The 15,118-nt window shown below is 39.5% G+C and overlaps 1 protein-coding gene across 2 annotated transcripts in view; it reads left to right on the top strand.

Moving 5' to 3' along the window:
• The window catches only part of LOC123683318 (ankyrin repeat and fibronectin type-III domain-containing protein 1), a 124,335-nt gene that overhangs the window by 29,661 nt on the left and 79,556 nt on the right, over nt 1-15,118 (top strand). The gene's annotated exons all lie outside the window — the stretch shown is intronic.

Genomic DNA, 15,118 nt, shown 5'->3' with positions numbered 1-15,118 from the left:
CAAATGCGGCAGTTTTGTTTGTTGCCAAACTGAGAATAAATTACTTGACAGCTGTTAAATCGGTCGCCATCTTGAACAGTAATGCCAACTTGAAGTTATATACCTCGAAAAAAAACACCCGTTTGTTACTTTTTTAAAATATTAAGACTCAAAATATTTATCTTTAATTACTTTTCAGATGATCGTAATATACTACATTTGAAGTGGGAAACATATTAGGCCATATTCAAAGGTTATCTTCTTGACTCTAAGATACTCATTTTACAGTTCTTTTTGATAAGTATCTAAGATTCTACTTAGTTATTTATCCGAAATATAAAAAGAACCGACATCCAATAACTAAAACAAAACTAAGTTACTTCTGATAGCTCTGTCCATAAAAAATTGTTATCTGCATCTACTCGTTTTAATTCTGATAGCACATAAAACCCTCTAAAAACCCGAACAAACCGTTGGAAACGTCGAAAACCCCATCTGCTGTCGACTGACACCTACACGCGTAGGTACACGATAAATCTACGTGACCCAAAAAACCAAATTCGTCAAATTTTCCCGTCACGAAAACATCAAATGGGTTCACCGACGTCACAATCGAATGAAACCGATTTTAACGCGTAGCCGTCAACTCGCATGACAGTTGACAGACACGTCGGGTTAATCCAAACTGATTTCATATTTCATCCATTCCCGTAACGATGTAATATGGCTGCATTCGAATGCATCCGGTACCTCTGGTGGTTTCGCTGTGAAATCGAAACATCAATCAGAATTCGCGAAAAAATTTACGTCGAAGCTTTTAGGAGGGTTTTGTATGTTGATCGAATGCTGAATCGAGGAAGGGGATGCATCTAATTTTAGTGGGATGGAAACAGAACGTCAGCAAGAGCTTTTGAAACTTTCAACTAATCCTCTTTAATGGTCCTTGTCATTATACCCAGGGGTTCCTTCTCGAAAACAAGCTCAACGTAATCTCTACCCTATCTGTTCACACAAAAACAGAACTGAAATCTAGAGCATTGCCTTTGTCTTACACTTCCCTCATCATGTGAGGTGTTTATTCTAGAAGTTTTTCAATACTAATATAAACATTGCTTTAACTTTTGAGCATGGCTCAACTTCTCACTCACCTCTGATCTCTTTTCTCAGATATTGGTGTTTATCAATTCCTCCTCTATTCAATCGAAATCTTATCTTCCAGTATTTTCCTTAAACGTTTCTTTGAAGAATCTTCTCGCTAGCCGTAGATAACTTCTCCAGTTCAGGAAATGTATCTCAATAGAAACCTTCAGTCCCTTTTTTTCTAAAAGAAGAAAAATCGAACACCTGGGACATCTTATGAGAGGAGAAAAGTATACATTGCTGAGAAACATCATTGAGGAAACAAATTTATAATTTCCAGTATGATTTCCAATCTCCTTAGCAGCGGAACCTGAAGAAGACTCTTTTTGAGGATTCGTCTGTTATACCACACAGCTTCAGATCTAGGTCTCCTAATTATCCAGAAACTTCAAAGTAGTTCTCGTTATTTGACAAGCCTTTGAAGGAATATATTTCCATTTGGAGGTTATTAAAGTTGCTTTCGATATCCTTCTGCATTTCTTTTTCTGTTCTTATTTACGATTCGAGTGATTTGACCAATATTTCACAGAGGTGTATTTTTCATTGGAAGATTGATCAATTATAAAGTTTTCTATATCAGACATCTTCCAGTACAGTCCGAATATCATCATTTGGTAATGTGTTTCCAATTGGAGTTCAGAGAAGTTGCTGTCTATAAAGTTTCATATTTATTTTCTAGCTTGTAAGAGTAATCATAAAAGTAATCTAGATCTTCAACTCTCTTTCAATTAAGAGAGATCCTACAACGATAAGGTTGAATAACCCACAATACGTCTGTCTTCTGCAGTTTCTTTTACGAGTTACATCCAACGAAATAAATTGAAGACTCTACCCACGACATCCTCCCACAATACCACAATAAATCTGCGAGAAAGCATTGCATCCAATAGAGAGTTCCAAGAATAATTCAGCGAGAACTCCGTATATAGAGAAAAACGACCTTTTCACGTAAATTACAGTTTTCCTCGCACCTGATAAATCGAGCTTTCACTCCGGGCGAACGTATCCAGTTGCAGACGCCCATCTGGGCGTTCTCCATACGGACTTTGCCGATAATGGAAGTCGGATTTGTCGCATTCGCGTATTTTTACCATTTCCGATCGTTTTTCCTCCACGATAACGCGAAGGGAAGCCCTGGAAGGATTGTTATTCGCCTCCTGCCTATCGGAGGACATATAAATTTCCATCGTTCCCTAACCTGTGGGTCTTCACGATCATGCGGATCGTTAACCTTTGGCTGTTTCCGACGAATAAACAGATTAGGGTCGATGCCTTCGAAAATATCCGGTTTTATTCTGTTCAGCGTTGGGAGGGGGTGGGGATGTCGAGTTTGGGGTAGTTATATTGATATTCGTTCACATCCGGAAGACGACAGAAAAATAATATTTACTGTTGTTTTTGAGGGCTTCTGTACTTACGTAGCTATCTTTTACAGAAGTTCAATAACATTCAACGTGGCAATAATGGATTCTCCGGTTTTTCATTGAGTCGAGCAAATAAATGTTGTATCAATTGGAGTTTGGAAACATGGCTTTCTGTAGGAAACCACTCAATTATTTTTTGGGTTAGTATCAAGTTCGACCACTTTTCATGTTTCTTTCTTATATCCTACTCAGTAAGTCCCAAGAGATATTCCATGATTATGTAGATTATCAAGATGTGCGCTTTTTAGACAGAATCCTTCTCTTATTCACGTAACTCACAAATTTCATTTGGTATCCCATCTATTCGACACAGTACCTCATCGGCTTGAATCAGTCTCAATAGCTTCACATATTATTTAGCTTGCTTAAATCTGACTTGCTCCTCCATAGAGCTAGAGAAAACACTAGCGCAGCTAGGGGGAGGGGTGCTTCAGAGAAAGTTTGTCAATGGAAAGAACAACTCTCTGATGGATTTTTGTTGCATCATTTGTTGCTTCGATCGGCAACCTCAATATGGAAAGAATTTCTTGGGGTTACTTCTAGGGACTCGTCAAGTCAAGTAGCTTGACATTTTAACCAACTACTTGACTTGAAAATCAAGCTCGTGAAAAATTACATACTTGAGCTTGACTTGCCTTGATTTTATATATTTATTGCTTGACTTGATATCAAGCTACTTGATATTACTTGAGTTTGATATGCATGCGTCGCACGGCATATATTTCTCCAATCTCGTGCGCGCTTAGACCAAATAGGGGGATTCCTCGAGCGCCGAGAGACTGAAGCATTCCCCAGTGTGATTTTATTTATAGTTTTCTTACATTTCTATGAAATCTATTGGTAGATTTCGGTAGTTTCAGAAATATCTTTCCAACCTTGGCCAAAATGGCCAAGGATTTTTTATTAAGGCCAGCATGTTCATCTCCTGTTGGAAGATAATTTTCCAGAGCTGCTCTAACAGTAACAAAAAACCGCCAAAGGTTTGGCGACAAATCTATAAGATGCCTCATGTATCTTAGATCCTGGATGGAAATATATGAAATCAAACAAAACCTGGAGGTTTCTCGATATTAGAGACTCAATTTCTTATTATTTTTATTTTGTTTTGATTTGGGTACAGTGACTTGAGTTATGTTTCTATTTCAAAAAGTTGATTCTTTCATACAATGAGTTTAATAAATAAAAGTGTTTGACTTGAAATCAAGTCAAGCTCAAGCCAAGTAGCTTGAAAATAAAGCAAAGTCATGAATCCCTATTTGGAATCCCTGTCATTCAAACAGATACGGCCGTTCCCTTCTCTTATCCACATAACCTACACATTTTATTTGGTACCTCACCCATTCGATATAGTACCAGTCACTACACCGATACGGGGAGACAGAGTTTTTGCTGAGGTTTTTATCTGTTCTCTTGTATCATACGTTGAAATGTATGATGCCCCGTTACATTTCCTCTGCTAATACTGAGATTCATCGACACATATACTTGATTGTTTGAAATTAATATTTTGTATTGCTCTTTCTCAAAAGAATATATATATATACCTCGTCAGCTTGTGGCAGTGTCAACAACTTCTTGGTATAGGACGACGATAATTCGCAGAGATTTTTCCTTGTGAGTCTTCTGAGTGTTCATCTAGAAAGTTATATTATTGCCCAAATCCGACTCACTAGCGCAGCTAGAGGAAGAGGGCTTTGGGGATGCAGCACCCACAAAAATACCAACAATTCAGAGAATGTTTGTCAATGGAGAGAACATGAGACAGAATTTCTTGGGGTTGCTCCTTAAAGATAATCTATAGAACTTTTTCTCTTGAAAAGACTCAAATCCGGGAAATCTGTTACTTTATATGTATCTCCAATTGAGGAAAATCCTCTATATTCATCCAAAAATTCCTCACCCTTTCATGTCGTCGAGAATTTAATCGATTTCACCCTAGTCAAACCACCCTCACTTTCCAACACCTCCCCGACTTGCCAACTCCAAAACCTCCATAGTGCAAATCCATTCCAGCGAAGAACAATATCGTCCAGTTTGCGATAAAGGCGACACCCTCCGTTTGGAGTTTTTCACAAAGACCAAGCAAGCTCAGACCGTCTGATCCGTCCAGGAATGCGAGAATCGCACCCCTACATCACACCCCCAAAACCTCCCATAATCGAAATACCGACCCCCTCCACCGTTATGCCGAGTCTCCAATAACGCCGATGCGTTCCGTGTATAAAGCCGATTTTCAATACGATCATTTTCCGGCTTTTCCTCCGTTACGCTGTATCCGTTTACGGGCATTAGGGGAGTCAATCGAATCGGAATATTCATGAATTTATGGCCGGCCCTGCACGCAGTCCTCCATAATTGAATTGGGGGGAACTGCGGTTAATAGTTAAAATCCCGTGAAGGTCCTCTCTGTGGAAATGGGATTACACGCATGAAAAGGGTGTTGGATTCTATTGGGTCGACTAAAATGTCAGTAAAGTTTGAGTGGGATCTACTAAGATGGAAAATCTACCACCGATAAAAAGGAGGGACCAGAACTGCACCCTGGGGATTTCCAGCTTTGATTTGGTAGAATTTGTTTAGAATAAATGTAGGATTCATTAACTAGAAAACAGACGATTCCTAGTGCGCTCAGTTTGATCTCGTGCTCTTCAACTTGCTCAAAACTTCCTGCCATATGTGCAAACCTAAAAACGTCAATGAAAGTCTTTGCTTACACCTTGTTAGAATGAAGAAATTGACTTGAACAGATGAGTGCTTCTTAGGCTGAGCAGATCTTGAAATTTGCACAGTATGTTTCCATTTCCGATTTGCAGAGTCTGTAGATTACATCTGCCGAGTGGCACATGCGGTACAGAAGTTACTTTTATCTTCACAAAGATAAAATCATCAACATTGAATACCAAGTAACATTTTTGGATCAATTGAGAGCAGAAATAAGGAAAATTCGGTCTCAAATGCAAAAGAAAAAAATTCTCTTTCACCAAGACAATGTTCCTTGTCATAAAACGATGAAAACCATGGTCATATTGAACGAATTGCACTTCCAAATGCTTAATCGTGCAGCTTATTCACCAGATCCGGTTCCCTGTGAATACTACCTTTTCGCAGACCTCAAAAGAATGCTCTAGAGAAAGAAATTTGGCTCTAATGAAGAAGTGATTGCCGAGGTTGAAGCCTATTTCGAAAGCAAAGCCGAATCTTTCTACAGAAAAGGTTTTAAAAGTTAGAGGAGCTAATGTTCTCAAATAAAGTCGAATATTGAAGAAAAAACTTGCTTTTATTGATAAGGACCATGAGTTATTGAGTGAAGGATTTCTGCAAGATAATTGCAAGATGAAATTTGCAGTCTTTACAAAGTGAACAAGGAAATATCTGATCTGTGCAAAAGTCTAGAGCAGGCTAATCTAGACAGCACACTTCTGAGCAAGTCAAATACCAAGGTTTCTATAGCGGTTGCCAGATTTGTCAGTGCCTTAGACGATCTCCTCGGAAAATTTCAATTAGGGAATAAAACAACAATTAAAATTCGTCATCCAAATATCTGTATTTGTGGTGCTTTATTAAGTACAAAGACCCTTCAAATTTTCGCTCTGAAAACGAAATAATATAACATTGGTAGCTTTCGAAATTTATTTTCCAAGGATTATATTCTCGAAGTCACGTTCTAGAAACAAACAAAAAAATGCCACCACAAAGGCACTCGCTTATGAAGAACATCCAATAACCCGCGATTTCTTGGCTGTGTTCCCTCGGGACGTCCCATTCCCGGGGAGGATTCGCATAGCCGAGTTTCGTCGGATTATTCGGGAACACCTCGGGAAATTCTCCCCCCCTCTCCCCCCAACTTACCCCTGCAGAAACGGAAAACACATCGATCAGAGCTTGTGCTCTTACAAGCAAAGGTCACGTCCGTTTTATCATGTGATCTTTCCTAGAAATGACTATTTGATGTTTATGGGGCGCTCCCAAATAATGTCAGATGGAAATTTATGGGGCAGACATCGTGACATATACAGATAAAGGGAATGTTTACCTTGACGCTGTTTTTTTCGAGGGTTGATTTCAGTGGTGGTTGTCTCAGAGGTCACGCAGTGGTAGTTTTAGCGATTGATTACTTAATTTTGCTTTTTTAGTTGTTTTGAAAAACTATTCATATTCACCATTCGAAATCTGAAGAAGCTAGTTCTTTTGGTGCATGATGAGACACAAAACTAACGTTCATGCATAACTTTGGAGTTGTTTATATGCCAGTAAGTCCTAGTAGATTACAACAACCCTCAGAGTAATAAATATAGATAGAGGGAGCTTATGTCATTGTCAGTAAGCAAATTTTGTCTCCAACATGAACTGTCAAAATTGACATGAAGTGCGCGAAAATAAAAACATATCAGTGATACGATATTCCACTCAATTCGCACATTTCTCCACAAAGAACTCCCTTCTTATGTCCCATAGTGAATCAACGTTTCATATCAAATCAAACTATAATGAGATGAATACCTAAATATATCAGAAATTCAGAAAACAAACTTCAAGCCAGCCAAACGACGTGAAACAACGAATGATAATAGGAGAGCAATAGTTGCCAAACCTTGGATTTCAGCAGGTAGATACAGAAAATAATAAATATTCTGCATACTATAAATTCGACAATTAGGAAAAATATCGGATTACCAATATTCAAATTTGCATATTTGATTGAGAATCACTCAAATAAATATATTTCATTCAATATAATATACATTTATAATGATGTAGTGAAATTGTGGATGTGAAAATATATCACAAAACGACAACGTAATCTAACCATGTTGGGGACATATAAAAATTATATATAGTACTATACTCTCTCTATCTATGTTAATTACTCTATGTCACTGAAACTTGCAATATTCAATAGAGCATACCAAATATCATATTAATAATTCTCGTAACATATACAAAAGATATCAGCTTTATTATTCTTTACTTAGATTACATAGATCAACTTATCAATAATAATTAATACATAATTATAATCGTCTTTTAATATTCTCATATACAGGATGTCCATTCGAAATCTTCTCCCTCCTTTATACCAAAACACTGCTGGAAACTTGAGCATTACCTCTGTTCGGCTTTTCGTTCATTTTTTTCAACAAATACTCTATGTAGCTCAAGCAGGTTATCTTCCTATAGCTCAACTTCTCACTCACTTCTAATTTTTCCACTTCAATCTTGGTGTTTATCAGTTCTTCGTCTATCCTATCGTAATCTTCGTCTGGTACTCCGTTGGAAACGATCTCTAAAATTTCCCTTACACGTTTTTCAACTTGAAGGATCTTCTCGCTAACCAGAGACAACTTCTCCAGTCTATTCTTCAGGACGTTTATCCTGAGGGAGATCTCCAAGTTTTTTTCTGAAGATTCGTCTGTTCCTCTTATGCCGCACAACTTCAGTTCCAGATCTCCCAATTGTTTTAAGAGCTCATTGTAAGTCTCATCGTGTGGTAAGCCTTCGAAAAAAGATATTTCCATTTGAAGTTCATCCAAGTTGTTTTCTATATCCTTCTGCATTTCTTCTCTGGTTCTAAGTTTTGATTTGACTAACTTTTTACAGTAATCAATCTCTTCCAACAGTTTCTTCAATTCAATAAAGGTGGGAGTATCATTTCTCACGTTCAAATTGATCAGCTCGAAACTTTTCGACATCAAACATTCATCAATTATTGCACATTGATTCACATCCAAACTGGATGAATTTTCTATGTTTTCTCTCAATATTCGTAGGTATTCTTTGTTTTCTGATAAAATTTTCTTCGTGTCTGTTAAATTCTCCTCCTCAATTAAATATCTTTCCATTTGAGATTTCTCTTTTAACATTTTCTTTAAGTAGTTTATTCTATTTTTCAAACCCTCGTTTTTCTCCTTGTTATCTATCTGCGTTACATCTTTCTGACAATTTGTTAGGTCTACTTCTAGGTTGTTATAGTGAACACCTTGGAAGGAACCAGTGAATCTTTTTATTTTCCCTTCAATATTATCCAGTGCTTTTCGTAGCTTCTCTTCTGATACATTCTGATTGAGTTTATACCTCAAATACTCCTGGTAAAAGTCAATCTTTTCCAGCACATCCTTTTTGAAAGCATCAACTTGATTCCAACTGGCTCTATGTTTCAACCCCTTCAATACGGTTTGTTTGTCCATCAAAGCAGCCATGAAAAAGTTGAATTCTAAATTTTCCGTTGTCCCATCGAAGGATATGACCTCCTTTCCTATTTCTTCCACTCTGTCAGATATTTTCGAGATTTCCCCTAGGGCATATTCGATAGAACCGTATTTTATAGGGGTCGAATCTTGTTTGGTAGCTTTCGGTATGTTCTCTTTGGATTTTGTCGTTTCCAGTTTCGGGAGATCGTAAATTTTCGCACTAGTTCTTATGACTTCCGCTGATTTCCTCCTGTTCGGCTCTGGATCAGTTTTCCCCATCATATTGACCAGGCTTTTCCTTTTGGCTCTAATTGATTCTTCGAATTTCTCCAATAGATCGTTAACTTTTTTCACATCGTCGGTTTTTGTAAGGGACATATTGTTCTGCAGACTGGTCCATTCGTCCTGCAGATGAATTAGATCTTCCACGGATTTGCTCATCTTGAGTTGTTTCTTCCTCAGAACTACACTGTAGTTACTAGGTTTTATTCTCTCTAAAAATTTATCTAATTCGTCCAAGTAGTCCTCTCTGAACTTCATGTTCTCGCCGTATTTGATGTTCAAATTTTTTAACTTTCTCCCTTTCGTTTCTATTTCTTGTATGACTTTTCCTTTGTTCGTTTCTTTCTGTATTTGTATCTCTGTTTTGAGCTTGTCGATTTCGTCCATTATCTCATCCAGATCGTTCATTTCTTTCTTCTTCTCTATTTCTTTGATGAATTCTTCAGATTGTATAACTTTCTTCATCAATAAGGTTTTAGATCCATTGGTGTCGTTCGTATCATTGATTTTGTCCAATTGTTTTTCAATGTTTACCAGTTCTTCATTTATTTCTTTAAGGTTTCCACGGTTATCACCTTTTACTGTATTTTGGAGTATGTCGTGTATATCTTCTAACATTATTTCGATATTTCTCAATTTCAATCCACTAGAGTCTGTATTGTCTGTACCGTCTTCACTTTTTACTGTGTCGGGTTTATTTTTATTCTTTTCCCTTCGAATGATTTTCTGGTAGAATCTTCTGAGTTCTTTTTCCAAATTCAACTTTTTAGAATATGATGATGAAGTTTGCGGTATATTGAGAAGTTCCAAAGAAGTTGACAGATCTTCGATAATTTGTTTTTGCAACTGTAACAGTTGTACGTCTTCATTCTTGAGACCAGATGCGACATTTTCTTTTACTTTCACCAGTTTTTGTTCAATCTCACTTATATTCAAAGGGCGCTTCAATTTGGGTTGAATTTTAGCACTTATTCTCCTTCCTGGTGGAGCCTCTAACGATTTCTTCTTGTGGTTTTTCAACTGTTCCCCTCCTACGTGTATAAAAGAGTTTGATTCGTCAGCGTTTTTATCCAAGCAATCATCGTTGTATTCCAAGAGTTCTTCGTTAACATCTCTTACAAGTTTCTGGATTTGGTCGATCTCCAATTGCTTCTTCTTCGATTTAGTGGCCCTCAAGTTGTTCAGTTCTTTAGAGTTGTTGACTAGAGCTTGGTGAAGGTTTTCTTTGCTCTGTAGTGGCACCTGCTTTTTTCTCAGACTTGTTCTTATTTCTTGAGTGTTAGATCGGATGGCCTGGATGGTGATTTCCGGTTTTTTCGAGTTGGAACCACCCATTCCACCTGAAAAGTAAATACGGAGAATAAAAATTGGGTATTTTTCTGTGAAGAAAGGTTAGAATGATAATAAGGAAATAGTAGGATCATTTTCTCACAATACTTGTAGTAAAATAGGAAAAAAAAAGTACTTACTATTTCTATTTTCAAAACACTTGTTATTATTAATCAGAACAACACAAAAACTGAGATCCGACGATGTTGCAAATGAATCACAATCGAAAGAATGCCATGAACGATACAGATAAGGTTTGATAAAGACGATAACAAATTGGTTCACTGAATTTGTTTGCCTACCTATATTTTATTGCAGGTGAGTAAGTCCAAGTTACGGGAGATGTTCGACAAATACTGAAGCTCACTTATCTATTTCATTCAAGGTGCCGTTTTCTTTTGTTTATCTGCGAATGTGTGCTTTGGGTGAAGGTTGAACTGAGGAATTCAGCTAGATACATCGTGATAGTGGTGTTTGAACGAACAAGCTCCCAAATCATGAAGAAAAAGCGTATTTTTCATATTTTTTTTCCTTCAATTTGTAAATTTTCATGAAAAATTCAAAAGTTCACGTCTTAATTTTGTTAAGTCATGGTTCTAGTTGAAAATCTTCTATCCCTTCTGAGATAGGTATAGGCTGTTGAACTCAATTTTTTATTCCATTATTTTTTTAAATTCTAAATGAGTTGAGATAATGAGCGGGTGGATTTTGAAGAATATTGTACTCAGAGGATTTCCAATATATTCATGTTTTTAATGAGTACCTAAAATGCCCCAGTGGCTTAGCTTTCTGGGTTTTGTGTCTTCAGTCTTCAGGGATAGGGACTATTTAGAGTCATTTCGTCATTTTACCGCCTTTGTTTCACAAAAAGTACCCTTCATAGAATCAACGTACCGTTTTCGAGATAAATGACTTCGATGTCATCGCGACACAAGTAGTTTCAAAGAAAACATTTTATATGCTGCAAAAAAGGATATTGAATGAAAAGTGTGGATTACTGTAAACCAAATATTGGTGTCTTGATAACTTTTCGGTCATTTTTCTCGATAAATGTTCTCCCTCCTAGTGGGTTTTATGAAAGGTACCTTTTTTGTGAAAAAAAATCGGTGAAAAGAGGTAAGGACTCTGAATAGCCCCTATCCTCATTGGCGTAGAGGTGGGGGGCGAATGAAGACACAATACCCTCGTAAACTACGTCTCTAAGTATTTGTAGGCACTCGGCAAAAGCATGAAAATTTTCTGAGTACAATATCCTCTTAAATTCAAACTTTTAATAATACTCGCTTAGAATTTATAAAAATAAATGAAAAAAAATTGGTTTCAAAAATCCTCTAAAATTTCAACGCTTTATTACACTCGTTTAGAATTCATAAAAATAAATGAAAAAAAATGGGTTCAACGGTCTATCTCAGTAGGAATCGGGGATTTTTAACTAGAACCATCACTTCATAAAATTAAAACCTGGACTTTTGAATAACCCTGTATATTCTTTTTACCGCGCAATAAATGTTTTCTAGAAAAGAAAAATATTGCATGTAAAATGTGTAAATGGTTCTCTTTTCTACGCATTCAATTCATGAAAAAATACTAGTTCACTAGCTATTCACATCGGACATCGGAAAAAAATTGTGTAAAATCCATATCTTCAAAGTAGCAGTTAGTTAACAAACTACTTTAAATCCCGATTACTCCGATGGAATTAATAATAAAACGCCATTCCAGTTTTACCACCACTTAATCTCGAATAATTCAACATTTTCACACCCTCCCTGAAAAAAAAAACTCCAACTTTATATAGCCATTATAACCTCAAACTTGGCTCCTCCGGCTTTTAAGTTACGTGCTGCATAATTAAGTCTTGAACGACACGATCAGTTTTTATCCTAACGTGCTGTTAACGGCCCTGACTAAATAACTAAGTTTGATCGGCCGTAGATAAATGCCCTAGACGACATGGCACGGTTCGTGCCTTCTTTCACTTTTGGGGACTTGGAGGCGCATAAATCTCCCACTTATGGCCCGATTAACCGACCGAATTGTTGCAAACATTTATGCTCATTTGATTTATCGCTGCGGTCCCCCAAGGCGGTAGTTTCGAAGTTTGCCGACTCTGTGATTGCGGCGTTTTCTCCACGGGCTGCGGGCCTCCAAGAACACCGGGGGGAGAACTCGATGTTCTATTTCTTCATTTTTAAGTTTCAGTTGGGTAAAACAGATGTATTTATAGCTTCCTGAAAGACCAGCGTCGGTCGAGGTCGGTATATGGATGGGTGATCGCAACTCGAGTTTTCTCGTCTCCTAAAAGACCAGCATTGGACGAGAACAACATCTGGATGGATTACCGTTAAGTTTCTCATTTCCCAAATGACCAAACCAGCGATGGGCGTGGTCAGTATCTGGATGTTTCTCATTTCCCAAATGACCAAACCCGCGGTGGGCGGGGTCAGTATCTGGATGGGCGACGGTTAAGTTTCTCATTTACCAAATGACCAAACCAGCGGTAGGCGTGGTTCAGCATCTGGATGGGTGGGCTCAGTTTAAGACCACAGCGGTGGGCGTGGTCAGTATCTGGATGGGCGACCGTTAAGTTTCTCATTTCCCAAATGACCAAACCAGCGTTGGGCGTGGTCAGTATATGGATGGGCGACCGTTAAGTTTCTCATTTCCCAAATGACCAAACCAGCGGTAGGCGTGGTTCAGCATCTGGATGGGTGGGCTCAGTTTAAGACCACACCGGTGGGCGTGGTCAGTATCTGGATGGGCGACCGTTAAGTTTCTCATTTCCCAAATGACCAAACCAGCGATAGGCGTTGTTCAGCATCTGGATGGGTGGGCTCAGTTTAAGACCACACCGGTGGGCGTGGTCAGTATCTGGATTGGCGACCGTTAAGTTTCTCATTTCCCAAATGACCAAACCAGTGATAGGCGTGGTTCAGCATCTGGATGGGTGGGCTCAGTTTAAGACCACACCGGTGGGCGTGGTCAGTATCTGGATGGGCGACCGTTAAGTTTCTCATTACCCAAATGACCAAACCAGCGATAGGCGTGGTTCAGCATCTGGATGGGTGGGCTCAGTTTAAGACCACAGCGGTGGGCGTGGTTAGTATCTGGATGGGCGACCGTTAAGTTTCTCATTTCCCAAATGACCAAACCAGTGATAGGCGTGGTTCAGCATCTGGATGGGTGGGCTCAGTTTAGGACCACACCGGTGGGCGTGGTCAGTTTCTGGATGGGCGACCGTTAAGTTTCTCATTTCCCAAATGACCAAACCAGCGATAGGCGTGGTTCAGAATCTGGATGGGTGGGCTCAGTTTAAGACCACAGCGGTGGGCGTGGTCAGTTTCTGGATGGGCGACCGTTAAGTTTCTCATTTCCCAAATGACCAAACCAGCGATAGGCGTGGTTCAGTATCTGGATGGGTGGGCTCAGTTTAGGACCACACCGGTGGGCGTGGTCAGTTTCTGAATGGGCGACCGTTAAGTTTCTCATTTCCCAAATGACCAAACCAGCGATAGGCGTGGTTCAGTATCTGGATGGGTGGGCTCAGTTTAAGACCACAGCGGTGGGCGTGGTCAGAATCTGGATGGGCGACCGTTAAGTTTCTCATTTCCCAAATGACCAAACCAGTGATAGGCGTGGTTCAGCATCTGGATGGGTGGGCTCAGTTTAAGACCACACCGGTGGGCGTGGTCAGTATCTGGATGGGCGACCGTTAAGTTTCTCATTTCCCAAATGACCAAACCAGTGATAGGCGTGGTTCAGCATCTGGATGGGTGGGCTCAGTTTAAGACCACACCGGTGGGCGTGGTCAGTTTCTGGATGGGCGACCGTTAAGTTTCTCATTTCCCAAATGACCAAACCAGCGATAGGCGTGGTTCAGCATCTGGATGGGTGGGCTCAGTTTAAGACCACACCAGTGGGCGTGGTCAGTATCTGGATTGGCGACCGTTAAGTTTCTCATTTCCCAAATGACCAAACCAGTGATAGGCGTGGTTCAGCATCTGGATGGGTGGGCTCAGTTTAAGACCACACCGGTGAGCGTGGTCAGTATCTGGATGGGCGACCGTTAAGTTTCTCATTACCCAAATGACCAAACCAGCGATAGGCGTGGTTCAGCATCTGGATGGGTGGGCTCAGTTTAAGACCACACCGGTGGGCGTGGTCAGTTTCTGGATGGGCGACCGTTAAGTTTCTCATTTCCCAAATGATCAAACCAGCGATAGGCGTGGTTCAGCATCTGGATGGGTGGGCTCAGTTTAAGACCACAGTGGTGGGCGTGGTCAGTATCTGGATGGGCGACCGTTTAATTTCTCATTTCCCAAATGACCAAACCAGCGTTGGGCGTGGTCAGTATCTGGCTGGGTGACCGTCAAGGTGCTCATTTCCCAACTGACCAAACCAGCGGTAGGCGTGGTTCAGTATCTGGATGGGTGGGCTCAGTTTAAGATCTCGATTGACAATAATACCTACATGAGTTTCTGCATTTTCAGCCTGTGAATAAAGGATACCCTGAGAAGAGCAAAGCTGTTCTTTTTAGCCGAAAGGAAAAAGATCTTGTCGAACACGTCGTAATGTTCGGTAGGAGGATCGAATGGAAAAACTGAGAGTGATACTTGACAAGAAGCTCACTTGGAACCAACACGTCACATCAGCGGTGACGAAGGGAAAGACAGCAGCGGCAGCGTTGCAACCGCTACTTTGCAAAAGCAGCAAAACGTCTCTTTCCAACTTCTTTTTTTTAAATCATGTCTTACGCATGCCCGGCTCGAGGATACG

This window comes from Harmonia axyridis, chromosome 6, assembly GCF_914767665.1.
Source record: "Harmonia axyridis chromosome 6, icHarAxyr1.1, whole genome shotgun sequence".
NCBI lineage: Eukaryota > Metazoa > Arthropoda > Insecta > Coleoptera > Coccinellidae > Harmonia > Harmonia axyridis.
This window is presented reverse-complemented; position numbering and strand designations above follow the sequence as displayed.